The sequence below is a fragment of the Lepidochelys olivacea genome (assembly GCF_965140295.1).
Source record: "Lepidochelys olivacea isolate rLepOli2 genome assembly, chromosome: 20".
NCBI lineage: Eukaryota > Metazoa > Chordata > Testudines > Cheloniidae > Lepidochelys > Lepidochelys olivacea.
In genome coordinates, this window is record NC_140430.1 from 16693909 (window position 1) to 16721489 (window position 27581).

General features: G+C 52.3%; 1 protein-coding gene across 1 annotated transcript in view; it reads left to right on the plus strand.

The window, feature by feature from the left end:
• Positions 1-2523: 2523 nt before the first annotated feature.
• PRR36 (proline rich 36) overlaps positions 2524-27581 on the plus strand; it is a 41199-nt gene continuing 16141 nt past the window's right edge. The window contains exon 1 of the mRNA XM_084610713.1: positions 2524-2677. The gene's annotated coding sequence lies outside the window, so the exon portion shown is untranslated. The remainder of the gene's footprint in view (positions 2678-27581) is intronic.

Consider the following 27581-nt stretch of genomic DNA (forward strand, 5'->3'; position numbering starts at 1 on the left):
GCAAGGTGGGACAGATCGTTCAGCATAGGTAGGTAGCACATACTGGAAGGAGGGGTAGTTAATACTGCAGGCCAAATCCGGACTGCCAGATGCTTCTGAACAGACCCTCAAATCTTTTTATTTATCATTATTGTGGTGTGAAAAATGTTTCTCTGGAATCTGGACCTTGACAAAAAAATCATTTACTACCCCTGTTGTAAGAGAGGTTTCAGAGTAGCAGCCGTGTTAGTCTGTATTTGCAAAAAGAAAAGGAGGACTTGTGGCACCTTAGAGACTAACCAATTTATTTGAGCATGAGCTTTCGTGAGCTACAGCTCACTTCATCGGATGCATAAAGTGGAAAATGCAGTGAGGATGTTTTATACACACAGACCATGAAAAAATGGAATCACTTCAAAAGGTTTTCTCTCCCCCCACCCCACTCTCCTACTGGTAATAGCTTATCTAAAATGATCACTCTCCTTACAATGTGTATGATAATCAAGGTGGGCCATTTCCAGCACAAATCCAGGGTTTAACAAGAACGTCTGTTAAAGAGACCGTTCAAGGCAGCGTGGCCCATTAACCCCTCTGCAGTCATAAGACAAAAAGGGGGCGTCCATGGGTTACAGTTTGTTGTGATAAGCCATAAAGGCAGAGTTATGAATGGACACTCCCAAGCTCCTCTTCTGAAATGGTGCAGGTTTCTCTTGAGGTGGAGGCCTGAGAGGTCAGAGGCAGAGCGATCACTCTGTGAAAAGACAGGTTTCAGAGTAGCAGCCGTGTTAGTCTGTATTCGCAAAAAGAAAAGGAGGACTTGTGGCACCTTAGAGACTAACCGATTTATTAGAGCATAAGCTTTCGTGAGCTACAGCTCACTTCCTCAGATGCATATCGTGGAAACTGCAGCAGGCTTTATATATACACAGAGAATATGAAACAATAGCTTTGTAAGTCACGAAAGCTTATGCTCTAATAAATCGGTTAGTCTCTAAGGTGCCACAAGTCCTCCTTTTCTTTCTGTGAAAAGAGACAAGGTGGGGGAGGGAATGTCTTTTGTTGGACCAACTTCTGCTGGGGAGAGAGCCCAGCTTTCCAGCCACACAGAGCTCTTCTGCTAACCAAACCAACCCGGCTACAGCAGACAGACAGAGGTGCAGGGGGATAGAGAGATGGACCGATTTGTGCGCAGGGGTGACTAGACAAAGTAGCTTGTGGGGATAGACAGACAGAGAGGTATGTGGGGGGGATAGACAGGCAGACAGAGAGGTGTGTGGGGGGGGATAGACAGGCAGACAGAGAGAGGTGTGTGTGTGGGGGAATAGACAGGCAGACAGAGAGAGGTGTGTGTGTGTGGGGGATAGACAGGCAGACAGAGAGAGGTGTGTGTGTGTGGGGGATAGACAGGCAGACAGAGAGAGGTGTGGGGAGCGGGGGGATAGACAGGCAGAGAGGTGTGTGGGGGGGTAGACAGGCAGACCGAGAGGTGTGGGGGGGGGCGGGGGGAGAGACAGGCAGACAGAGAGGTGTGGGGGGAAAGACAGGCAGACAGAGAGAGGTGTGTGTGTGGGGGGGATAGACAGGCAGACAGAGAGAGGTGTGGGGAGCGGGGGGATAGACAGGCAGAGAGGTGTGTGGGGGGGTAGACAGGCAGACCGAGAGGTGTGGGGGGGGCGGGGGGAGAGACAGGCAGACAGAGAGGTGTGGGGGGAAAGACAGGCAGACAGAGAGAGGTGTGTGTGTGGGGGGGGTAGACAGGCAGACCGAGAGGTGTGGGGGGGGCGGGGGGAGAGACAGGCAGACAGAGAGAGGTGTGGGGTGGGGGGATAGACAGGCAGACAGAGAGGTGTGGGGGGGGCGGGAGGATAGACAGGCAGACAGAGAGAGGTGTGGGGTGGGGTAGACAGGCAGACAGAGAGAGGTGGGGGGGTAGACAGACAAGACAGAGAGAGGTGTGGAGAGCGGGGGATAGACAGGCAGACAGAGAGAGGTGTGGGGAGCGGGGGGGATAGACAGGCAGAGAGGTGTGGGGGGTAGACAGGCAGACCGAGAGGTGGGGGGGGGCGGGGTGAGAGACAGGCAGACAGAGAGAGGTGTGGGGAGCGGGGGGATAGACAGGCAGAGAGGTGTGTGGGGGGGTAGACAGGCAGACCGAGAGGTGTGGGGGGGCGGGGGGAGAGACAGGCAGACAGAGAGAGAGGTGTGTGTGTGGGGGGGGTAGACAGGCAGACCGAGAGGTGTGTGTGTGGGGGGGGGGTAGACAGGCAGACCGACTGTGGTGCGGGCACAGGACAGGGAGCCCCTTGCTCCCCCAGGAAGCCCTGGCAGTGAAAGGGTTACAGGCCCGCTCCCCTCCCCCCGGCCCATCGATCCAGGAACCAGCTGCCCGGCGCGGGGGCACCAAGCGGCAGCACCCGCCGGCTGGCGAAGATAATTGACCAGCCCCTGGGGGTGGGGGGGGGGCGGGTGACATCATCGCTTTAAACCCCAGCCTGCCCTGCCATTGGCTAAGGAGCTAATTCAGCGGGGGGGGGGGGCGTGTGTCCTCCCAGCCTGGTCCCCTCCTCACCCAGTGGGGCTGGGGCGCGACTCGGCACCGCACGCCCGGGCCGGGAGCAGCCGCCGCGGCCAGACAAAGCCGGGTTTGGACGGGGGCTGCAGCAGGTGGCGAGAGGCGTTTCCCCGCGGATCGCAGCAGGTAACAGCCAGGCGGCCCTTTCCCTGCGGCCCCCCCCGGCTTGAGCTGAGCCCCCCCCCGGCCAGTCCTGGGCTCTCTCTCTGCGCCCCCCCCCATCCCCACCCCGCCGGGTTCCCGGCTGGAGCGGAGCTGCGGGGGAGGTTTGTTTTGATGTAGCCGGGTGTGAATCTTAATCGCCCAGCAGGTGCAAATCTCTCAGCTGGGCTTGGGGGGGGGGAGCCAGCGCCTTTGTTAGCCGGGGCGGCTTGACCCACCTCGCTTCTCCCCCTGCCCCGCGTCTGGCTGGAGCTGGCCGTGGGTGGGTGGCGCCCTAAGGTGGGGCGAAAGGGCTCTAAGGGTCACCCACTGCTCCGAGCCCCTTTGGCAGTGGGGTCCTGTATGTTTTACCCTCCCTGGTGAGTACCACGGATGGCTCAGGATTCCCGACAGCTGACTGATGATATCCGGGGGGGTTTCCTAGGTCGCCTTGGGGCTGCTACTCTGCCCATCAGAGAGGCCTGGGGGTGGGAATGGGCTTTGTAATGGAGGCCCAGTGTGTCTGGTTCACTAATGCAATGGGGGGGAGGGAAGCGCGCTTTGCCTGTGGCTGTTTAAGGGTGTGAAGGCTGAGGGGATGGGCCTGGCAGTTCTGAGCCAGGCGTAAAGCTGCACCCAAAGTGGCTCTGGTTTAGCCCCTCCTGGGGCTCTTTCCAGGAGAAAAGTGCATGAGCTTTAATTCAAGGGGTGAATTTTAAACTCCTCGCAGCCAGCCCGGGCGGATGGGTGTGGAACCATGGCTAGGAAAGGGGCTTGGGAGAGCCATCCGGGGCCGACCCTCCTCGTGTGACCACAGCTCCCGCCAGCAGAAGTGTCCCAAGGAAAGACCAAAGCAACAGGCTTAAGCTAAATCTAAATCAGATGCTCTACGAGGGTTGGCAGTGATGCATGTGGGTATGTCTACACAACAGCTGCACAGGGGAGAGGGAATAAGCCAGACCAGCATCAGTGAATTTAAAACTGCAGCTGCACTAGGGGTTATGCTGATATGAGATGACTTTAAAAAGTCACACATAAACAACTGCCTGGTTACACAGTCCCAAGCGACTGAAACAAATCACCTGGTGAAGGCCCATGGGAACACTCTTTAACTAAACTGGTTTAAACTAACACCTGAGGAACACCATCTTTAACCTACCTCATGTAGCAGAGCCCTCGGATAAAATTGTGCATTCACTGGGCTGAATACGGGGGTAAGTGAGTGGCAGTCTCTGGCCTGGTTAGACAGGAAACTTGCATAGATACTCCAATAGCCCCTTCTGGTCTTAAAATCGCTGTGTGGGTTGGCCAGGGCTGTAGGTAGTTGGATTAAATTAGAGAGGCAGCGAATCCTCGTCAGAAATTGACAAGATCATGACCAACCACTGTCTTAAGTACAGAAGGGGATTCACCCCCATGCTGGCGTCTCCAGTGTCTGGTCATTGCATGTGGGACAAACGCTCCTCTTTGCGAGGAGGGGAATTGCCTAACTCACCTTGTTCTGTGAATGCACCAGGGTCTTGGTATCTCTCTGCTGAGATGAGTAAAAGACGCTCCACCCTGGATTCTGTCTGTGGATTAAATCCAGTTTATAAACTAAATGGCTGATTCATGAATAATTAGTTTATTGATTGGTTTAAGGGAGTAGCTGCCAGGTTGGAATGGGATTATTTAATTTCAACCCCCCTGCTGAGAGAGACTGAGGAAGGTCCTGTTTTGAGATGTCTCTTCCTCCCCACTCCACCCCACACAGTGTCCCTTGATGCCAGGGAAACTGTCATCTTGTAGGGCTCCTGTTGTGAAGGCCTCTTGGGCAAGGCCTGTGTCTCTGAGCAGAGGCACCTGGGGAGCAAGAGGATCTGGTGTCTCCAGCCCCCACCCGACTGGTATATCCTGATCTGTCGGGCACATTCTGCCCCTGAGGGGGAGGGGGCTTTGGGAGCCCACAGTAAATGCAGGAATGTCTGGCCCTGGGCCACTGGCCTCCGGACAGTCTGGCATTCTGGAACCTGCGGGACGGGCTGGGGATTAGGTGGGATCTAGCTGGTGGCAGCAGTGTGTGGTGGTGGTGGGGGGGGAGGGAAGGGACAGCAGACAGCGCACACACACCCTTTCCCCCAGGGTTAGGGGTCAGTGCAGATCAAGATTCAGCTCTTATAGGGGTGTGCGTGGAAGCTTATCCCACCGTTGTGCAACTTTTATCCAACCTGTGGGTACACGGGGTCTCCAAGGCTAGCATCTCTTCTCCTCCCCCACCTTCCATGCCGTCACTGGGTGGGGGAGTTGCCTAGAATACCATAGGCTGACACATTACCATGCTTTCCCCCCTTGTCCTTGGTGAGGAGAGGAGGTTTACCAGTTGCATAGGGCCAGAAACTAAATGTTTCCCAGCATGGTCTAGGTCTTGAGATGCAGCCACCTCTGGGGATGGTGTGGCAGAATGTCTGGGTTCTATTGCCAGCACATAGCTGGATGCAGGTGGGGGGAGGGAGGGGCACTGAACCCCGTGCTCTGCCTCCATGCCATCCCCTGGCATCTTAAGGCACTTGATGCTCTTCAGTGTTGTGGTTTCCAGCTATTTGCCAGGTCTAGAACTAGGATTGTTGGTGGGGTGGGAATGATCCCCCCCCCCCCCCAACCATAATAGGAACAACTTCATCCTATGATGACTCTTATCTGGAGTGGGCCACACCTTGGGGTGCATCTGGGCTCCCCTTCCAAACCATCCTGCCAGAGGTGGAGATGAATGGGCTGGGGATTGACCCTTTCATTGCAGTGGGGTGAAGTTTTCTCCACCTGAAAGGGGAGCTGTGATCTAGAGGAGAAATTGCTGAGCTCCTTCCAGGTGCTGGCAGGACTTGTCTCTGCTGCATCTCTCTAGGGTGTGTCTATTGCACCTGCCCCCTATCGAAGTCCCTGCTGGATCTGAGGCTTCCCCCAGCATGGCACAATGGCTGTACCCAATGCTGCCCTATAGGGTGTCCAGATGTCCTGATTTCATAGGAACAGTCCTGATATTTGGGGCTTTGTCTTATATAGGTGCCTATTACTCCCACTCACTGTCCCAATTTTTCACACTTGCTGCCTGTCCACCCTACTGCCTTGCCACGCTCTGGAGTGGCCGAGATGCCATGTCCCAGTGTGTTGGGGAGAAGTGCCTGGCCCCCTAAACTCCACCGTGTGCTGTGCTGGATCTGAGTCTCTCTTGGTTCTCCTGATGTGTCAGAATCGGCATGCCCGATGCTGCTCAGAAACGGCCACGTATGGGAACAGAGCTGGGAGGCACTCTTGGCTGGCTCTAGAACCTGCCTGGCTGGCTTTTGAGTCTCTGTCCCAGCCACCCAGGTGAGGTGGTCACCAATCCTCTCCCTCTGCTCCACTTGCCCAGTCAGCTGCTTAGTGTAGACAGCAGCCGCTCCCATGCATGCTCAGGCCAGGATTTAGGGTGACCCCCAGTGGTGGTGCTAGGTAGTGCAGGCTGGCAAGCGTTTGGAAACCTCTGGGTCAGTCAGCCTCACTAGAGACTCATGTGGCCTAAAACCGCTTCCCCCTCAATTGGAAACCAGTGTCGCAGGAGAAGGCAGCTGCTGCAGCCTGGGTTCTATCCCTGGCTTTGCCACTGGCTCGCCCTGGGCAAATCTCTCCCCCTCTGTGCCTCAGTTGTCAACCTGCAAAAAGGGGGTGAATGACACTGACCTGTTTTGGGAGGTGCTCGGAGATCCACTGACAGAAAGCGCCAGGAGTCTGAGCATGTTCTGCGAGTCCTTGTACAGGGGGCTCACCACAGACAGAACAGAGCCCTGCTCTTGGGTGGGTGCATGGGTGTCTCCTGCCATGAGTTCAGCTGAGAAGCCCCCGCCCCAGCCTTCAGAGCCCAAGCTGCAATTTCAAAGCCCAGTCTATTATCAGGAGTGGCCAAACGCTGATGCTCCGAGCCGCATACAATAATCTTCAGAAGTCTTGCGGCTCTTGAACAGGGGCAACCTGCTAAAGCCCTTAGACCCACTCCCCCCGTTGGGCAGAAGCCCCTAGTCGCACCACCCTGCCACAGGACAGAAGTCTGAGCTCCCCCCCCATACAGACTGGTAGGCTGAGAATGGGGGCAGCCTCTGCAAGCCGCACTTTAACTGTAAAAGAGCTACGTGTGGCTCACGAGCCCCAGTTTGGCCCCACCCAGTCTACACCATTGTCTTTACAGCATTGGCGTGAGCCCTGCTGGGCAGAGACGGACATGGGCTGGCAGGCTCCGGAATGCAGTGTAAACATACCCATAAAGGCCCCAGGGACCCTGGGGATCTTCTAGTCCGGCCTCTGTAACCCAGGCCACAGGCCTTCCCTGGCCTTTGAGGGGGCTGGAGCAGACCTAGGAAAACAACTGATCCTGATGTCAAAACATGCAGTGAGGGTAGGTAGGCTGTTCAGGGGTTGATCCCCTGCCCTGCTAACTGCAGCCGTGATGGCTTCTCAGCGATCATTGATTGAGCATCTTTCCCCGGCAAGCCAGGTGCCTGGGCAAGGGGCTGTTCCCAGGGAGTTCAGTTGCGTATCCAGCACACAAAGCCAAGTGGGGGAGAGGCAGCTCGACTTTGTCACTGCAGTTATTTGAATAAACAAAACAATCTGGCAGGGTATTTGCCTAGTCAAGGCTCCCAGGAGGATCTGTGAGATGCTGCTGAGGATCAGCAGGGGAATATTGACCCATGCCAGCATTTCCGGGATTCTCCCAGAGCTGGGAGTAGCAGGGTGGGGGATCTAGTGGGTTTAGGCTGGGGGCACCAGGATTCCTGGGTCCTCTGGGAGGCGAGTGGAGCCTAGTGGCTTGAAGCTGGGGGGCAGCAGGATTCTTGGGTTCTCTGGGCAGGGAGCAGGGTCTAGTGGATTAGATCAGGGTGAGGCTGGAGAGCCAGGATTCCTGGGTTCTATTACTGGAGTGGGGGGAGGGTTGGGGGGGGCAACTACTGCTGTTCTCCCAGGACAAAGCACAAGCCAGGAATCCGTGGAGTGACTCCTAGGCCTTCCCCTGTGCTGTGCTTGTGACTCAAAGGCATCTGTGGGAGGGTGGGATTGTGACCCTCCCATTCTTAAACAGCAGGTATTTTGCTAATGGGGAATCCTCACCAGTTGTTAGCAGTATAGGCCATGACACCTGGCTATGCAGTTCAGATTCCAGCCAGCAGAGGTCACTGCTGCAGGGAACACTAGTCAGCTTGTAGCAATAGCCGGGGAGTGGGGGGGGGGGGCCTTTTGGGGCAGCAGCCTGAGCAGATGGATGTGTGGGGCTGGCTCTATGACTAGGCTTCATGGCACTGTGTGGGGGATGGATCGGTGCATGGGGAGCAGCAGCTGCCTGGCTCAGCTCTGATCCAGGGATGTTTTTCTTTTGGTTGTTTCCCCTTCTCAATGGATTTTCTCTCTCTCTCCTGCACCGCCCCCCCCCTCCCCCCTAGCTGGGGCCATTCTTATGCAAACAAGGGCTGGGATAGAGAAAGCTCTTAAAGGGGCCATGCCCCCTTTTGTCCAAGTGTGGAAGCAGGCGCCAAGCCTGGACTCTGCCTCTGAAATGCACTGGCCTAGAAGGCCTTCGGAAAGGGAAGAAAGACACGATCTTGTTTAATCCTCTCTAAATCTAGCTTTGGGGGGGAAGATCCTGCTGCCCCAGCCTTTCCCAGCAGGAGGTGCTGTGGGGAGCAGGGCAGAAGCCCTGTGCAAAGCTCTCACAGCTGCTGTACATGAGGACAAAGGGGGTGTGGAGCCCTGGCACCCCAGTGAGGCCTGGAGTGGGCAGTGCCCAGGGCTGCCTGGGGTGTGAGCTGGATGAGGCGGCTCATTCCAGATTGTCTGTGTTTGCACGGGGCCAGTCCAATAGCAGGTCTGTGTGCCCAAAGCGGGGTGTTTCAATGGGAATGCAGGCAGCTGTATGGAGCTGGGTTCCTTTCCCACAACCCACTCCGGGCTGATGTTGGATCCAAACCGCTGGGTGGAAGGGCTGGTGTCTGCCAATGCTTCAGCTGGGAGGGGGCAGCCCCTTCTCCCTGCCCAGAGGGGCTGAGGCATGTCGGCTGCAGATCTCTCTTCTGGGGGACTGGGACGGGGTGGGGAGGGGAGGGGAGTGGTGTCTGCTTTCTGCGAGCCTTGAGTGAGGTCTGGGGTCACTGGCTGCGGGGGGAGATCCAGGATCCGGAAGAGGTGGTTACAATTGGGGTATTTGGGGGGGATATATTGTGAATGAAGAGTCCTATGCTTAACTTCATAAACTGTAGTTGGCGGGGTGTAGTGGATCGAGCTGGGCAGCAGGACTCCTGTGTGTTGTGAGGTAGCTCGCAAGCTACCATTACGGTGCCCGAAGGTGCTACGGGGACCAGGGCTGCATTGTGCTAGGTGCTATACATAGAATGACGAAGGCCTCTGCCCCAAAGAGCTTATAAGAAGAGACTGCAGGTGGATACAGTGAACAGACTGGGGGAGGGGGCTTAGCTCAAGCTCCCAGGGAAGATCTTGCTGAAGCAAGTTTCTGAAAGCACCAATTCACATCCCTGTGTGTAGGAGCTAGACTGGCAGCGTGTTAGTAACAGCAGGATTCTGACCTGCTTGGAAAGTCTCTGCCAGAAAAACACTGACTCATTCAGCTGAGATCCTGACCCATTTAAAGATCCTGCGATGTCCTGGCCATGCTCCAGCTTGAGCAGTTTCCATTCTGCCTCCCCAGTCTGCCCCTTCCTCGCCTTTCTCCACCTGCAGATGCAATAGTCTTCGCTTCCTGTGTGAAACAGCATGGTGTTAAAAGCAGCCACAGCTGCGCTATGCCCCAGAGCTGGCTGCATCTCGGCGGTTGCTTTTTGTATCATTCTGCTGTGCCGAGCAGCCTAAACAGCTGTTGGACAGAAGTGGAGCTACGTGCTCGAGCCAAGCTGTGTCCTAGGTCCGTTTGTGAAAGCGCCGCTTGGGGTTTCACGAACAGAACCACCTGTTCTGAGACTGCTGGCTGCTGAGCTAGAGGCGAATCACCCTTCGGTGGTCTGTAGCATAGGGCTTAGGACACATGGTTCTGAATCTATCCACTAATGGGCAGTGATGCACACACACGTTTTTCTAGCTCGTAGAAATGGAGGGTTGGAAGGGACCTCTGCTATCTAGTCTAGCCCCCTGTGCTGAGGCAGGACCAAGTAAACCTAGACCATTCTTGATCGGTGTTCGTTCAACCTGTTCTTAAAACCCTCCAGTGATGGGGATTACAGAGCCTCCCCTTGGTCCCCTGTTCCAGTACTTCACTTCCTAGTTGTGAGGATAGTTTTTCCCAATATCTAAGCTACAATATCTCTCCCTTGCTGCTTATTAAGCTGGTTCCTTCTTGCCCTTCCCGCAGTAGACGTGGAGAATAATTGATCACTGTCCTCTTTATAACAGCCCTTAATGTATTTGAATACTGTTATGAGTTCTCCCCTCTCTCAACCTTCTCTTCTCTAGACTAGGCATGTCCAGTTCTTTCAACCTTTCCTCATACAGCTTAGGTTTGCTAAAGCTTTTATAACACTTCCCCCCCCCACCCCCCCAAATCTCCTCTGGACTGTCTCCAGTTTGTCCACGTCTTTCTTAAAGCGGGACACCCAAAGCTGGACACAGTACTCCAGGTGAGGCCTCACCAGTGCTGAGTAGAGGGGGACAGCTACCTCCTGTTTGCTATATGCAAAGTTTCTGTGGATGAACCCCAGAATATCTGGCTTCTTCACAGTCGCATCATTGTTGGCTTGTGTCCAATTTGTGATCCGCTCTAACCATCAGGGCCTCGTCGGCAGGACCGCTGCCAGTCTCTTCTTCCCCAGTTTGTAGCTGTGCTTTTGATTTGGCCTCTCTAGGTGTAGTACTCTGCACTCATCTTTGCTGGCTTTCACTTGCTGAAGTCGGAGCATGCCAGGAACGCCCTGAGCATCCTTTCAAAGGACCCCCTATAGAAACAGGAAGTCACAGTAGAGCATTAGCACTATTAAAATTAACTCTGCTTTTATAGTGTTTATTATCAGTAGATCTCGAAGGGCTTTGAAAAGGTCAGTCTCATTAGCCGAACTCTACAGATGGGGAAACTGAGGCACGAAGGGGCATGCTGTGACATCACCAGGGTACAGTCTGGACTGATGGACAGCTGTGTCCCCTCAGTTCTCCAGCCTGGGGTGCCTTTTACACTGCTTCACTGAGAGAGCAGCCACTCTTGGTGTGCTCTCTCACAGCCTCTTGCATGTGCATTGCTTCCAGTTACACTGCATGTGGGCTCCAGCCAGCCACTCTTGAATTATGCTGCAGGGCAACACCAGCAAACTCCCAGTCCCAGGCTTCCCCCAGAAATGTGCATCTTGCACTGCCCAGCACCCTCCTGGACAACACAAGCTCATATAAAGTTGGTTGTGTTGTCAATAAAAGGTGATTATGTGCAAATCCTGTTATCTCAAATGGAGTTTCCCAAACACTCCAATCCAAACGCACTCGTTTAGATAAAACAATGAAGCAAATGTATTAACTAGAGAGAGAATTTAAGTGATTACAAGTAATGAGGCATGAAAGTCAGAATTGGTTACAAGAAAATGAAAGCAAAACACAACCAATGCCTAACTTAGACTTTGCTTAGAATTCTCTTAGCTTGTTCTCTCACTGCATATTCCCAACTGTTTTACGAACTCAGTCTCTTTCAGACAGGATCCCTCCCACAGTCCAATGCTGTTTTCCTTGTTCTTTAGGTGGTGGTGAGGCTGTGGGTAGAGATGAAGGAGGAGAGAGAATTTGGGGTGTTTGCTCTCCCTCCTTATATGTTTGTCTCTTCTTTGAGAATCCTCTCCAAGTCAGGGGGAGTCCTGTCCACACAATCTCCTCCCCCCCCCCCCCCCCCAGTGTTCCTTTGTCAAGGTGTAGATTTTCGCCCACATCCTTTTTCCTGTCAAAGAATGGCCACTTAGCCAGGTGGTGGGTCCATTTGATTTTGTTGACACCTTGCTGAGGCATTGGCTGGCCTTTTTTTCTCTGGGGAACTGTTTGTGAGTGGTCTTCAGATTTGGAATATGGCTTAGTAACATCATACAGTAAGTAGAATCTTACAACTTTGCATACAAAGTTGCCACACACTTCACCAGGACAATAATGATCAGCAAATTGAGTTTTCAAATGATACCACACAGGGCCTCCTCTTTACGAGATCTAGCATAGCTCTATAAAAGAGGGGTACAGACTTTCACACGTGCCCAAGGTCATCCAGCAGGCCAGTGACAGAGCAAGGAATAGAACCCATGGCCTCTGGATAGTGGTGCTCTAGGCAATGCTGCTGATATAGTGTCACAGGCATGGAGTGTGCTGGTGTCAATGGGGTCTGAGCCAAACTCCCTGCAAACGGTGAAGTTCTGATCTGTGTCTGAAGTTGGCCTGGTGGCATTTAGACCTGGGAGGGGAAGAATTCTCCATCTTGGAAGAGGCAGGACTGGGAATTCCTCTTGGGGAAGAAGAGTGTTTAACACTTTCTGCTCTCCCATATATCTACATAGATGCAGATCCGTTCTGACCCCAGGGGCATGGTTCTGCCCTGGGTTGGCCTCTATTGAAGGGTGAAGTGATTAGTCTAGAAGTACCTACATGGGGAACAAACATTTTATACTGCGCTCTTCAATGTAGCAGGCAAAGGCCTAACATGATCCAATGACTTGCAGCTGAAGCAAGACCAATTTAGACTGGAAATTGAGTGTATGTTTTTTAACTGTCAGGGTAATTAATTAGCCATTGGAACAATTTACCGTGGGTTGTGGTGGGATTCTCCATCACTCACGGTGTTGAATCAAGACTGGCTCTATGAATGATTGTGGGGCAGTTCTCTGACCTGTGCTATACAGGAGGCCAGATTAAAGCCAGAAGGAACTATTGTGATAATCTAATCTATGAATCTGATTCCAACCCTACCAGCTGGGGCTGTTCAGAGGGGAGATCAATGCTAATTGTATAGCACCCCAGCAGAGATCAGGGCCCTGCTGTGCCAGGCCCTGCACAGACACAATGAGAGAGGGTCCCTGCCCCCAAAAGTTCATTATCCAAATAGGATGAAAAGTATTCCCCACCCTGGCTTAAAGGTGGGGAAACTGAGGCACAGAGCTGCCGTGACTTGCCCAAGGTCACCCAGGCAGTCTGTGGCAGAGCTGGGATTTGAACCCTGATCTCCTGAATCCCAGTGCCTCAGCCATGGCCCTGCCCTTTCTCTAGCTTGGTGCTGCCTCGCAAGCTCCGGATCTGAAGGGGATCTGCGGCTTTGGAGGTGGGGTGAAGAAATGGGGGCACGGCTCGCCGACGCTGGCTGCTTAGCTTTCCCTGAAATCCGATCAGGCTTTTGGCCTGCCCCTGGCTGGCACGGCAGAGCGCTGTGTGTCTGAGCTGCCTCGAGCCCTTCCGCAGAGCCTTAAAGATGCTGATTGCTGCATCTAATGAGGAGTTAATCACTAGCAACCTCCTGGTATCTTTCAACCCCAGGGAGCGGGAAATAAACAAAGAGGGCAGCTGCCATCTTGAGGCGTGGGGTGGGGGGAGCTCGAGGAGCAGAATGGCTGGGGCTCAGAGCTGTGAGGCAGGGCCTGCACACGCTAAGGAAGCTGGCTAGACCCATGGGCAGGGAAGCTGCCATCTCCGCTTGCGGGAACTATCCTCCGTGAACTCTGGCTGATGGTGTGTTTCGAGCTTGGAGCAGGGGCAGTAGGCCTGAACGTGACCCGCGGGATGCTTGTGTCTCCCTGTTTTAAACGGGCCTGGGGGGGCCTGCTTTACAAAGCAAATGTCCAGACTCCTGAAACTGACAAAACAAAGGGATGCCCCCCGGCTAAATGTAGCTTTTGCTTCTGGCCCTTTGCTAGGCTGGAGTCCTCCTGCCACGGTGGCTCGGAAAGGAGTGGCTGTGGCAGGCTTAGCATTCAGCAAAGAGCCCCAGGGAGCTCGCCCAGACCTCAGTGTGGGCCAGTGGCCGAGAATCTGCCCCCTCCAATCAAACCTTGCCTGGATCTGTGTGGCTTATTGCCGCTTAGCCTCCTGTCCATGGGGAAAGCAGTGGGCCTTCTGCCCTCTGGGCCCAGCTGGGGAGGGAGTGACTGGTGGGCTGGGACCTTGGGGGGTGGGGGACACTGTCCAGCTGGTGCAACCCCCTCCTCACAGGCCTCCGGGTCTGATTAACTTCCTCTAAACTCAGACAGTTAATAAAGCCACCGAGCTGGTTAAGGGGCCCCATTGTTAGCCATATGGTGCCTCCCAGCACTGAGTTGCAGGGGGGAGCAGGCTGGGCTAGCAGCGGCTGGTGTCTATTGACTTGCTCCCAGCCAGGCCACAGTGGAGCCAGATCTGTTTTCAGAGTTCAGAGTAACAGCCGTGTCAGTCTGTATTCGCAAAAAGAAAAGGAGGACTTGTGGCACCTGAGACACTAACCAATTTATTTGAGCATGAGCTTTCGTGAGCTACAGCTCACTTCATCGGATGCATACTGTGGAAAGTACAGAAGATCTTTTTATCATACACATTGTAAGGAGAGTGATCGCTTTAGATAAGCTATTAGCAGCAGGAGAGTGGGGTGGGGGGAGAGAAAACCTTTTGTAGTGGTAAACACCCGTTTTTTCATGGTTTGTGTGTATAAAAAGATCTTCTGTACTTTCCACAGGATGCATCCGATGAAGTGAGCTGTAGCTCACGAAAGCTCATGCTCAAATAAATTGGTTAGTCTCTAAGGTGCCACATGTCCTCCTTTTCTGTTTTCAGAGTGGGGCCAGCATAGGCCAGTGGGAAGAGGAACAGACCTGGAAGCTGGGACTCCTTGGTTCTACGCCCAGCTCTGGGAGGGGAGTGGGGTCTTATTGGCTAGAGCATGGGGGAAGGGGGCAGGGCTGGGAGTCCGGACTCTGGGGTTCTGAATGGGGTTTGACCACTGCTCCTGCTGTAGGGCCTTGGGCCAAGTTGCTTCGTCTTTCTGTGCCTCCATTTCCCCAGCTGTGGTTACCCAGGGCTCCTCTCTGCCAGGGCTTTGAGATCTAGGGCTGAAAAGGCCCTACAGGTTGGAGGCTGAGCCCAGAGGACAAGGGACCTGCTACTGCTACCAGCCATAGGAGAGCTGCCCTGGCTCTAGTAGCAGGAGCCTGCGGGCTGGTTCTCCTCCTGGCTTTGCAGGAGTGGCTGGACAGGCACTAGGCCTCTGTATTTGTCCATAAGATACCACTGGGTTGCACCCATGACCCCAGGTGCAAGGGTCTGCAGCTCTGTGGCTGGGAGCAGCGCTTCATGCCAGCCTGGAGGGGACAGCAGAATTGATGCCTCTGGGGCTATTGGTCACCAGAACAGGGCAGCTGCTGGCCATAGGAGGAGGGGGTGGGGGCAAATGCCTTCTGCCTTCTCCCTGGAGGCAGCTCCCCAGGCACTATGGGGCACTGCACCCCATTTGGAGTGTGTGTGTGGGGTCGAGTCTTGGATTCCCTCCACTAAGTACTTGCAACTCCCCCAGTGGGGGCTCTGCTCTGATTTTTTCCTCCCACCCCACAAGCACCACCACTGCTGGTTGTCCCAAGCATGGGGAATCTCCCTTAGCAGTATAGGGCCTATGACACACAGCAGAACAACTTTGCTTCCAGCTAGCACAGGGCAGTGGTGAGCAAATGGGATCATAAGACCCATGTAGGTTCCTCAGTGGCTCGTATGACCGGCAGAGACTGCTGTGACCCATGTGGTGCGCACTCTGGGGCAGACTTTCAGGCCAGCTGTGCAGAGATGCTGCTGCCACCCAAACTTGTTGTGTCTCATCCTTCCCAGCATGCTCCGGGAAGGGATTTTGCTGTTAAATCCCTCTGTGGCCTTAAACCACCCGAAGTGCTGTTGGAGCCTGTAACTGGATTTGGGGGTAGGGATTGGCAGGGTGACTAGATCTCTGCTGGGGGGGGAGCACGGGGGCAGTAGCACAGATCTGTTCTCCCCTCTACACAAGCAGAGATCTCTGGGCATGGCGGGAGGGCAAGGCTGCTAGATCTGTGCACGGGTCTGTCTGTAGCAACAGTCAGGCCGCGTCGTCAGCTACTCCCAAGGAATCTCCTCTTCCCTCTTTCCACCCAGCCCCTGCGGCTCTTCCTGTGGTGCTGTGAATGTGCCTCTTTCTGTGTGTGTGTGTGTGTGTGTGTGTGTGTGTGCACACAGCTTGTGGTTCATGAGCTCTCCCACCCCACTGCATCATGGCTGCTCGCAACTTCATGGCATCAGCGGGGCGAGAACTCTTCCCCCTCCTGCGCCTAAAGCCCAGCCCAGCCCACTTGGGCTGAAGGAGATCTCCATCAGCAGCGCGGGGCCTGTGGCACACGATCAACCAGTCCCCATTGTAGCCAGTAGAGGGCAGTGTTGCACATAGCCCTGTGTTTGGCTTCTGCATGAGCCATGGCTCCAACCCCCTAGTTCCATAGGATGGTGGGGTCTCCTCCTGGGCAGGGTCAGGCATGGCTGGGGGGGAGGGGACAGGAAGACTTTGCTCTCACTAGGAACAGCCTCTCTGGGTGGCCCTTGGCATCAGGCTACCGAGCCAGCACAGGGGGCATGTGAGGCTGCTCTCTGGCTTGGGGGTGGGGTTTATGTAATGTTTAATTAGTGACATAATTGTGCCTCTGACCAGCACTGGCCTGGAGCCCTTCCCAGACTCTGCTCCTTCCTCTGACACAAAGGCAGAGACCCTCTCCTGGATGGTCACCACATGCTCATTCAGGCTGACTTTGGGGTCCCTGTGCTGACAGAATGGGCTCTTGGCTCTGATCTGTCACCGTGTGTGACACAGCTACATAGACTGGGACTGCTGAGAGCAGAGGGTCCTCGAGAGCCCTGTAGCAGAGAGGATGCACAGTGCAATGGTTAGAGCACTAGCCTGGGACTCAGAAGACCTGGCCTGACATGCCAGATCTGCCACAGCCTTCCTGTGTCACCCTGGGGGAGCCCTTCAGTGCCTCAGTTTCCCCACTAGTACTATGGGGATAATAACCCTTTAATGTAAGGATAAATACCTTCCAGATTGAGACGCTCAGCTACGGTAGTAAAATAAATCCCAGAGCTACCTAGAGATTAGGGATTGCATTGCTTTAACTACACATCTTGTGCTTAGACAAAGCCCTAGGATAGATGCAGTTATATCTGTTTAGAGGTGCTTCTACTGATATAGTTATACCTGTACAGGAAGGCGAGTAAACCATGTTGGAACAATAATCCCTAGCGTCTTTCATCAGTAGGTCTCCTTTGTAAAGTGCTTTGGGGGTCTGTGTCACTAGACCCATTTTACAGGTGGGGAAACTGAGGAACACAAGTGACTTGGCTGAGGTTGCCAATTGGGGAATAGAACCCAGTACAGTGCTGTAGCCACTAGGCAGTGCTGACATCTTTATACCAGTATAAGTGTCAACACTAGGGGTTGTACTGGATATAAATGTTAAAAATCACCCAGCCTCAACCCACATAGTTATCAGTACAAAAACTGGCTAGAGCAGGCCGAGCTCTTTTCAGTGGGCAGCAGATTAGAGCAAGAGCCAGCAGTGTGTATCTGCAATAATTAAAAAAGCCACCTGGTTTTGGCCCGCTGAGGCAACTCCAGAGTAGGTGGGGAGAGCTGCTTCCTGGAGGTTAGAAAATATCGGAGTTTCTTGCAGTTGACAAAGGAAGCTAAGAACTCTCTTCTCCTCTGCAGGCCACTCCTATTTCCCCCCGCCGCCACCACCCTTGTGCTGACTCGGCGACAGCTCGAGGGGAGGGGGGTAAACTTTGCCTGTAAAAATCCTAATTCCAAGGCCCAAAGGGATCGTTGGGATTGTCTAGTCTGACCTCCTATATGCCACAGGCCGGAGAACTGCCCCCAAACCATGCCTAGAGCCATCGCTTGGGTACAGTGAATCGGGGTGATCGCCCTGAGCATTGCATGGGGAGGTGAGGCGGGTGGTGAGCAAGCAAGGTGAGGGGGCAAACAGGGAGGCGAGCGGCCGGGGGCGGGGTGTGTGAGGAGGAATCCCCCTACCAGAACCTCTCTCCTGCCCGTCGGCAGGCCCCCGCCAATCAGCTTCTCCCCCTCCCTCTCAGCATCTGCTGTGGATCAGATGTTTCGCGGCATCAGAAGGTGCTGGGGGGGAGGGGAGAGGATCGAGGGTGCAGTGTGTTTGGGGCAGGGGGTGGAACTGGGCAGGGAAGAGGCGGGGCAGGGGTGGGGCCCTGGGGAAGGGGTGGGGGGAGGGCGTAGCCAGGGGGAGCAGATTAGAAGCTTGGCACCTACGTCCTGGGCGCTGCACGCCCCTAGGGCCGGCCCTGCCTAGAGCAGAGCGTTCAGAAAAACATCCAAACTTGACTTAAAAATGGTCCGTGCTGGAGATTCCAGCATGAACCTGGTAAATTGTTCCAGGGGTTAATTCCCCTCCCTGTTCAGAACTTTGGGCTTTATTTCCAGCCCGAATTGGATCGGGTAAGACCTTTCGCTGCTAGATGGAACAGCCCGTTGTCATTTGTTCCCTGTGTGGGCACTTGACTGTCGTCAGGTCACCCTCCCCGCTTCTCTTTGCCAGACTAAGCAGATACAGTGATTGAGCCCCTTGAGCCTGAGCCATGTTGTCTGATCCTTTAATCCTTCTTCGAGCCCTTCTCCACCCCTCTCTAATTTGTCAATACCCTTCGTGCATTGTGCACACGGCACTGGATGCCGCAATTCAGGGCAATTGCACCTGTATCCCCTCCTCTAGGGGCCAGGAAGGGCACCCGCTCAGTTTCAGGCTCCTGACCTGTCCTGGGTGGACATACTCACCCCATCCCTTCGGACTGGCCTATTGCTGGGCTTCCCAGCAACCCGACTCTATTGTAACGTCCTCCACAAAAGACAAGTGGCCTAAACAGCCTGTTGTGTCTTTCTCTTCCCAGTTAACCGCGTAATTGCCCCAGTTAAGCCACCACTCAGCTATTTCGAAGCAAGCACATTGTTTTCTGAAAGTAAAAGCATCAGAAACGCTGGGCAGGAAGGGACTCAAAGCGAAGTCCAGTGCTCTGCACTGAGGCAGGGCCCAGTAAACTCAGACCATCCCTGACAGATGTTGGAGAAAATGGGTTTAAGCCAATACAAGAACCTACACGCATGCTAATAAGCTCACCAGAGAGCACTCGATCACTCCCACAGGGGCTCTCGTTGGGGAGTACGCCTTCAGATCCCACTCGGGGCTCTTTCTTGTGCTTACAAGCTCACCGCAGTTTTAGCTCCCAACAAGCGCGCAGTGTCTTATGGGGCCTCTGTGGACTAAAATCCTTCCAACACCTCCCTAAGGACAGGGGAGGGAAAACACTGTCTGTGAACGAGGTAAAATAACCTCTCTGTTTCTACTTGAGATTTCCCTGTTCATGCATCCCAGGATCTCATTAGCCCTTTTGGGGTTGCGTTCAGCTGATGAGCCACCCCCACCCCCAAGTCATTTTCAGAGTCACTGCTCCCCAGGATAGAGTCCCCCCCACCCTGTAAGGATGGCCCTAGATGTCTGTTTACCTCTAGCCAGATTAAAACCCAGCTTGTTTGCTTGGACGCAATTTACCAAGTGACCTGTCCTCTTCCTCACGTGACCACTCCTCCAATCTGAGAGTCATCAGTGATGCCTTCCCCCTCCCCGCAGCTCATTGATGAAAATGTTAACTAGTGTAGGGCCGAGACCCTGTTCCTGCAGCCCCCCGGAAACGCACCTGTTTGATGCTCATTTCCCATTCTCAGCTACCTTTTGAGACAGCCCGTTAGCCAGCTTTTTTAAAATGAGAATATTATGAAATTGATGTGGCACACATTCAGTGGATTGATCAGAATGCCATACATATTCTACCAACATTACTTTCATCAACTAATCTGCTAATCTCATCAACAAAAGAGATCAACTTAGTTTGACGGGATTCATTTCCCATAAACCCATGTTGCTTGGCACTAATTACATTACCGTCTTTTAGTTCTTTATTAATAGAGTCCCCTATCAGCTGCTCCATTATCTTGCCTGGGGCCGATGTCAGACTGACACGCCTATAATTACTCAGGTGATCCCATTTACCCTTTTTAAGTATTGGCACAACATCAGCTTTCTTCTAGAACTTTCCAGTGCTCTGAGGCTTATTGAAAATCGGTGTTCACAGTCCAGTGAACTCCTCAGCCAGCTCTTTCAAAATTCTTGGATGTAAATTATTCAGGTCTGTTGATTTAAAAAATGTCTGACTTCAGTAGCTGCTATCTAACATCCTCCTGAGAGATACTAGTGGAATGGAAAGAGTGTTATCCTATGTGATGACTACATCATTTCTACGTGGGAAAATACAACAGAAATATTTATTAGACACTTCAGCCTTTTCTGCATTATTATTATTTATTACCATTTGCATCTAGCAATGGACCAATACCGTTGTTTAGGATTCTTTTTGTTCCTAATATACTTTAAAAAACAAACAAAAAACCTCATTGTCCTTAACTCTGTTAACCATAGATTTATCCTTGCGTCCCTTTCCTTCCCTTACCAGTTTTCTACAATTCCTGACTTCTGATTCATAGTCATTAACAACTTCCCTCTTTTTTTCCATTTTATATGTGCCTTCTAAACCAGGTTTGTTTTTGTTTTTTCCCCCCCTAATCAATGTGGCCTTCTTCTACTGTGGCTTTTTGGGGAATCTAATAGTGTTTAAAATTCCCAATTATGATTCATATTTTTCTGATTAAATTCTTCCTCCCAGCTGATTTGGCTCAAATTGGTTTCAATTTTGTGAAATGGCCCTCTTAAAACACCGTGTGTGTACATATCACTGGTCTGGACTTTATTCTGCCTGCACGTTATGAATGCAATGGAATCATGATCACTTGTATCTAAGCTACTATGTAACTTTTAGTTCTGTCATCAGTTCCTCTTTATTTGTCAGGACAACTTCTAACAGAGAAGTCCCATGAGTTGGATACAACATTGTGAGTTAGGAAATTTGTCATCCTAAAATACTTAGAAATTCCAAGGCTGTTTTAGTGCTGGTAACGTGAGACCTCACACCATGAGGGAATGTCACACTCCAACTGGGAGAAGTGTGAATCTGAGAAGAGGGCTTTAAAAAAAAACAAACAAAAAAACCCTTTAATTGAATCTAGATCTGGTGATAGTGACCAAGCTACCTCCTTCCCTCCACCCACAACTCAATGATCTGAGGCTGAAGGCTCAAGATTAATTTTCACTGGGGGGCCGCAGGAGTGAAAAGGTGCTGTTAGTTTTATGTGAAATCCTAGGAGACAAGGAAGAAGTAATTCCTTACCTCCTCGCATCGAGAGATTTAACTTTAGGGCTGGCAAATAAGAATTCCATAGTTTGGGAACACAGGAGGATTTCAGCTTTGTTTTTATTCCACATCAGAACTTTCCTGAAAACAGGGAAGAATCATAGATTTTTAAGGTCAGAAGGGACCATTATGATGATCTAGTCTGACCTGTACAACACAGGCCACAGAATTTCACCCACCAACTCTTATAACAACCCCCTAACTTATGTCTGAGTTATTGAAGTCTTCAAATCATGGTTTAAAGACTTCAAGGTGCAGAGAATCCTCCAGCAAGTAACCCATGCCCCACGATGCAGAGGAAGGTGAAAACCCCCCTGTGGCCTTTGCCAATCTGCCCTGGAGGAAAAATCCTTCCCAATCCCAAATATGGCAATCCGCTAAACCCTGAGCATGTGGGCAAGACTCACCAGCCAGATACCCAGGAAAGAATTCTCTGTAGTAACTCAGATCCCACCCCATCTAACATCCCATCACAGGCCATTGGGCATATCTACCACTAATAGTCAAAGATCAATTAATTTCCAAAATTAGGGCTATTCCATCATATCATATATATATATATGTCTCCTCCATAAATTTATCGAGCTTAGTCTTGAAGCTAGATATGTCTTTTGCCTCCACTGCTCCCCTTGGAAGACTATTCCAGAACTTCACTCCTCTGATGGTTAGAAACCCCTTCATCTAATTTCAAGTCTAAACTTCCTGATGGCCAGTTTATATCCATTTGTTCTTGTGTCCACATTGGTACTGAGCTTAAATATTCCTCTCCCCCCCGATATTTATCCCGCTGATAGATTTATAGAGAGCAATCGTATCTCCCCTCAACCTTCTTTTGGTTAGTCTAAAGAAGCCAAGCTCTTTGAGTCTCCTTTCATAAGACAGGTTTTCCATTCCACGGATCATCCTTGTAGCCCTTCTCTGTACCTGTTCCAGTTTGAATTCCTCCTTCTCAAACATGGGAGACCAGAACTGCACACAATATTCCAGGTGAGGTCTCACCAGTGCCTTGTATAACGGTACTAACACCTCCTGATCTCCACTGGAAATACCTCGCCTGATGCATCCCAAGACCACATTAGCTTTTTTCACAGCCACATCACATTGGCGGCTCATAGTCATCCTATGATCAACCAATACTCCAAGGTCCTTCTCCTCCTCCGTTACTTCTAATTCATCCGTCCCCAGTTTATAACAGAAATTCTTGTTGTTAATCCCTAAATGCATAAGCTTACACTTCTCATTATTAAATTTCATCCTATTACTATTAGTCCAGTTTACAAGGTCATCCAGATCCTCCTGTAGGATATCCCGGTCCCTCTCTGTATTGGCAATACCTCCCAGCTTTGTGTTATCCGCAAACTTTATTAGCACATTCCTGCTTTTTGTGCCGAGGTCAGTAATAAAAAGATTGGCCCCAAAACCGATCCTTGAGGAACTCCACTGGTAACCTCCTTCCAGCCTGACAGTTCACCTTTCAGTGTGACCCGTTGTCGTCTCCCCTTTAACCAGTTCCTTATCCACCTTTCAATTTTCATATTGATCCCCATCTTTTCCAATTTAGCTAATAATTCTCCATGTGGAACCGTATCAAACGCCTTATTGAAATCGAGGTAAATTAGATCCACTGCTTTTCCTTTGTCTAAAAAATCTGTTGCCTCCTCAAAGGAGATCAGGTTGCTTTGACACAATCTACCTTTTGTAAAGCCATGTTGTATTTTGTCCCAATTACCATTGACCTCAATGTCCTTAACTATTTTCTCCTTCAAAATTTTTTCCAAGACCTTGCATACTACACATGTCAAACTAACAGGTCCGTAGTTACCCAGATCACTTTTTTTACTTTCTTAAAAATGGGAACTGTGTTAGCAATTCTCCAATCATATGGTACAACCCCTGAGTTTACAGATTGATTAAAAATTCTTGCTAATGGGCTTGCAATTTCATGTGCTAGCTCCTTTAATATTCTTGGAGGAAGATTATCCAGGCCCCCCCAATTTAGCCCCATCAAACTGTTCGAGTTTGGCGTCTACCTCGGATGTGGTAATATCTACCTCCATATCCTCATTCCCATTTGCCATCCTACCATTATCCCTAAGCTCCTCAATAGCCTCGTTAAAGACTGAGGCAAAGTATTTAGATATTGGCCCATGCCTAGATTATCTTTAACCTCCACTCCATCCTCAGTGTTTAGCGGTCCCACTTCTTCTTTCTTTGTTTTCTTCTGATGTATATGGCTATAGAACCTTTGCTATTGGTTTTAATTCCCTTTGCAAGGTCCAACTGTACATGGCTTTTATCCCTACGTGTGCTGACCTCAGTAAGGTAGCTTTCCTTGCTGATCCCTCCCATCTTCCACTCCCTGTAGGCTTTCTGCTTTCTTAATCACCTCTCTGAGACGCTTGCTCATCCAGCTGGGTCTACAACTCCTGCCTATGAATTTTTCCCCTTTCTTGGGATGCAGGCTTCCGATGGCTTCTGCAGCTTTGACTTGAAGTAATTCCAGGCCTCCTCCACCTTTAGATCCACAAGTTTTTCAGTCCAATCCACTTCCCTAACTAATTTCCTTAATTTTTGAAAGTTAGTCTTTTTGAAATTAACAGCCCTGGTCACAGATTTATTTTTGTTAATTCTTCTGTTCAGTTTGAACTGAATTAGCTCATGATCACTTGAGCCAAGGTTGTCCCCTACAACCATCTCTTCTATGAGGTCCTCACTACTCACCAAAACCAAATCTAAAATGGCATCTCCTCTAGTCAGTTCAGCAGCTACTTGATGAAGGAATCCATCAGCTATCGCATCTAGGAAAATCTGAGCCCTATTTATTATTACTAGCACTTGTCCTCCAGTCTACATCTTGGAAGTTAGTCTCCCATGATCACACAATTCCCATTAGTATTTGCTTCTTTAAAAACATTAAAGAGGTCTCTATCCATATCCAGATCGGATCCCAGCGGTCTATAGCACACCCCAAGCACTATCCCAGGGGAGGGTCTGGTAGCTTTCTTCCCCACTGTGGGATGTGGGAGACCCAGTGTCAGGCCTCTGCTCTGAATCAGGCAGAGCAGGTCTCCCACATCCCAGAAGAGCGCCCTACCCACTGGACTGTGTTGGGAAGTGTCCATCCTGGGCCTGAGAAACCTTCCCAACCAAAGTTTCATCAAACCTGATCCATTCCTGCGACACTTCAGGTTGGATGAATCTTCATTTTACAACGTGTCTCCTGAGGAAAATCCCTCCCCCCCCCACCGCTCTGACTGACCCTGCCTAGCGACATCTACAGAGCATGGTCTCTGTTCCAGACATGCACAGAGTTCGGTGCACTGTAAAAACACACGCCTTCTCTTTGCAGCGAACACAACTTAAGTGTTCACAGCTGGAGAGCTAAAGTGAAGTGACTTACTAAATATGGATTTTGGGGCCCCATTGGTAGAACTGGCTGGATCCTCTTCACTGATGCTAGGGACATGAAGGGCTTGCTGGACTTGCTCAGATTGGAGATCAAGGGTTGCCAACCCTCCTGGTTTGGCTGGGTGTCTCCCAGAATCGGGCTCTATCTCCCAGAGGCTACTGAAGCCAAATGGGGAGATTTTTTTTTTTTAGGTGCTAAAAGTCCAGCAGGGCTAAGGCAGGCTCCCTGCCTGCCCTGGCCCCGTACGGCTCCCGGAAGCGGCCGGCATGTCCCTGCAGCCCCTGCGGTGGGTCCAGGGGTCTCCGTGCTGACTGCACCCTGAGCACCAACTCCACAACTCCCATTGGCCAGAAATTACAGCCAATGGGAGCTGTGGGGGTGATGCCTGTAGGCAGGGGCAGTGTGTGGAGCCCCCCTCCCAGGGGCCCCATGGACTTACTGGCCACTTCGAGGAGTGGTACACAGAGGGGGCAGCACGTGAAGCCTTTGTCCTGCTTAACTCTGGCTCCTGGGTGCAAAGCAGTGGGGTTAAGGCGGGCTCCGTCCCCGCAGCTCCCATTTGCTGTGGTTCCAGCCAGGGACATGCTGGTTGTTCTGGGAGCGGCGTAGGGCCAGGGCAGGTAGGGAGCCTGCCTTAGCCCGTCAGTGGGTGGCGCAGCGGTAAGCACCGCCTGGCTGGAGCCCAAACCCCCTCCTACACCCCATCCCTGAGCCGCCTCCCAGAGCCAGCACCCCAAAACTTCTCACATGCCCCAGCCCCACACCTTCTCCCGCACCCCAATCCCCTCCCCCAACACTGAGCACCCTCCAGCACCTGATCTCCCCCAAGCTTGAACCCCTTAGCCCCAGCCCAGAGCCCGCACCCCAACCCCATGCTCCAATCTTGTGAAACTGAGTGAGGGTGGGGGAGAGCGAGCGATGGAGGGTGCAGGGCGGGACAAGGGTGTTGTGTTTGTGTGATTAGACAGTTGGAGGTTTATAGCGTCCGGTATCTGGCCTCCAACTGCCTCAGAGGAACGTATAAGAAGTGAGTCCTACAGCGGCAGGTGTGGGGGTAATCTTACCTCCCCTCCCCCGACCCCCGCTGATCCCTACTAGTTGAATTGTGTTAAGTCCCAAAGCAGGAGGTTCAACATCCTTCCATAAAGTGTTGGCAGTAATGAACTCTGGATCTTCTCGCCCATTTAAATATCTGCTCCCTCTTTTGAAGCTCGCCAAATTCTTGGCCAGAATGAATTCCGGTGGCCAGCTGCAGTTCCCAGGAATTTCAGTGGGGTTTGTGTGTGTTGTGATCTCTGCATGCCCTGCAAATTGTTGGCTGCTTGCCTTGAAACTGATTAGCCAGTCTGGGCGCCCAGATCATAAAAATTCTTGGCCTGAGGTCCTCAGTGCATGAAGTAGGGTAAGAACAGAATTAATTGAGGTAAACGCCCTCCACCATCAGTGTGGCATTCCTCTGGGCCAGGCCATGCTGGGCAGAAAGCTGTGGCTTTGAATCACATTACGTAAACTCGGGGAGCCTGCGGGGCAGTGGAGAATGCTGGACTGTCTATCCATGGTATACCACTCTCCTTGCTGAACCAAATACACTGGTCCAAGTGGTGCCATATGAACATGCTCCATTGAAATGTATCCGTCTCCTGCTGAGCTAACCTGTCCAGGGGCAGCTTTTTTGCAGACAGGGTGAGGTGTTGCAGGCTAAGCTGTAAGCAGGTTATGTCCTGGCCTAAGCCGCCAACATACCTCCAAACACGCTAGCCAGTGTCTTGACTTGGCTTTTCAATATTAAGTGAACTTTTGTGTTAACGCGATTGAGACCCACCCCCTGACTCATCAAGACCTCCTCTGGATAACAGGGTTGCCAACACTTGCAAATATCAGCTCTCATGTGTAGCCAGTTTCTAGCAGTCATGCTTCTAAGCTCTTCTCTGTCATGAGGGCTGCAGAGGATTGCCAAGCAAGGTTTTTGACCAGAACGCTCGGTCAAAAAGGGACCCCGGCGTCTCCGGTCAGCATTGCTGACCAGGCTGTTAAAAGTCCAGGCAGTGGCATCGTGGGGCTAAGGCAGGCTCCCTGTCCTGACACCACGCGGCTCCCGGAAGTGGCCGGCATGTCCCTGCAGCTCCTAGGCAGAGGGGCAATCAGGGAAGCTCCTTGTGCTGCTCCTGCTAGTCAGCGCTGGCTCCGCAACTCCCATTGGCCAGGAACCGTGGGCAATGGGAGGTGTTGGGGGTGGCACCTGAGGGTGCGAGCAGTATGCAGAGCCCCCTGGCTCTGGTGCCTAGGAGCTGGACATGCCAGCCACTTCTGGGAGCCACATGGAGTCGGGTCAGGGAGCCTGCCTTAGCCCTGCTCTGCCGCCAACCAGGAGCTTCTTGAGCACTGCCCAGCTGAAGCCTGCACCCCAAACCCTGGCCTGCACCCCACCCTCCTGCCCCAGATCAGAACCCCCTCCTGCACCCCCAAGCCCCTCATCCCTGGCCCCATCTGGCAGCCTGCACCCCCTGCCCCAGCCCAGTGAAAGTGAGTGAGGGTGCGGGAGAGTGAGCAATGGGGAGTGGGGGGTGGAGTGAGTATGGGTGGGGCCATGGGGGAAGGGGCAGGGCTGTGGGAGAAGGGGTGTGGCAGAGGTGTTCAGTTTTGTGCAATTTAGAAAGTTGGCAATCCTAGCTCTACAGGCTCCAACCAGAAGACCCAGATCCCTCACATGCGTGAATTCTTAAGCTGATCATCTGATTTCTGCACACTCAGGCTTGGCAACACTGATTAGGTCTGATACTGGCATATTTGGGGCCAGCATCGCACCTTTTAAACGCCAGTTTAGACACAGCAGGAAACCACCTGGGAGTCAGGGCATGAAATACTCTATTCTCCAGGCCTTTTCAAACCAGATCTCCCCATTTCTGCCCCCCACCCCGATGATTAAGAAGCCCTGGCTGTGACAGGTTAGTTTGCTCGTGACTGGACGGGGGCCAGCACCGCTCATCTCCTGGGTGATTATGTCCTCTTGAATGTGAATCTGAGCTCCTGGCTGAAAGCTGTGATCGTGGAGGGGGGGTGGGTGTTTGTAAGCGCGCTCTGTGAAGACCAGCTGGCTGAGCGTCCACGAAACACTGGTGAGAACTGAGCAACCCAGGTGCAAATAGGAAACGGGCTCCC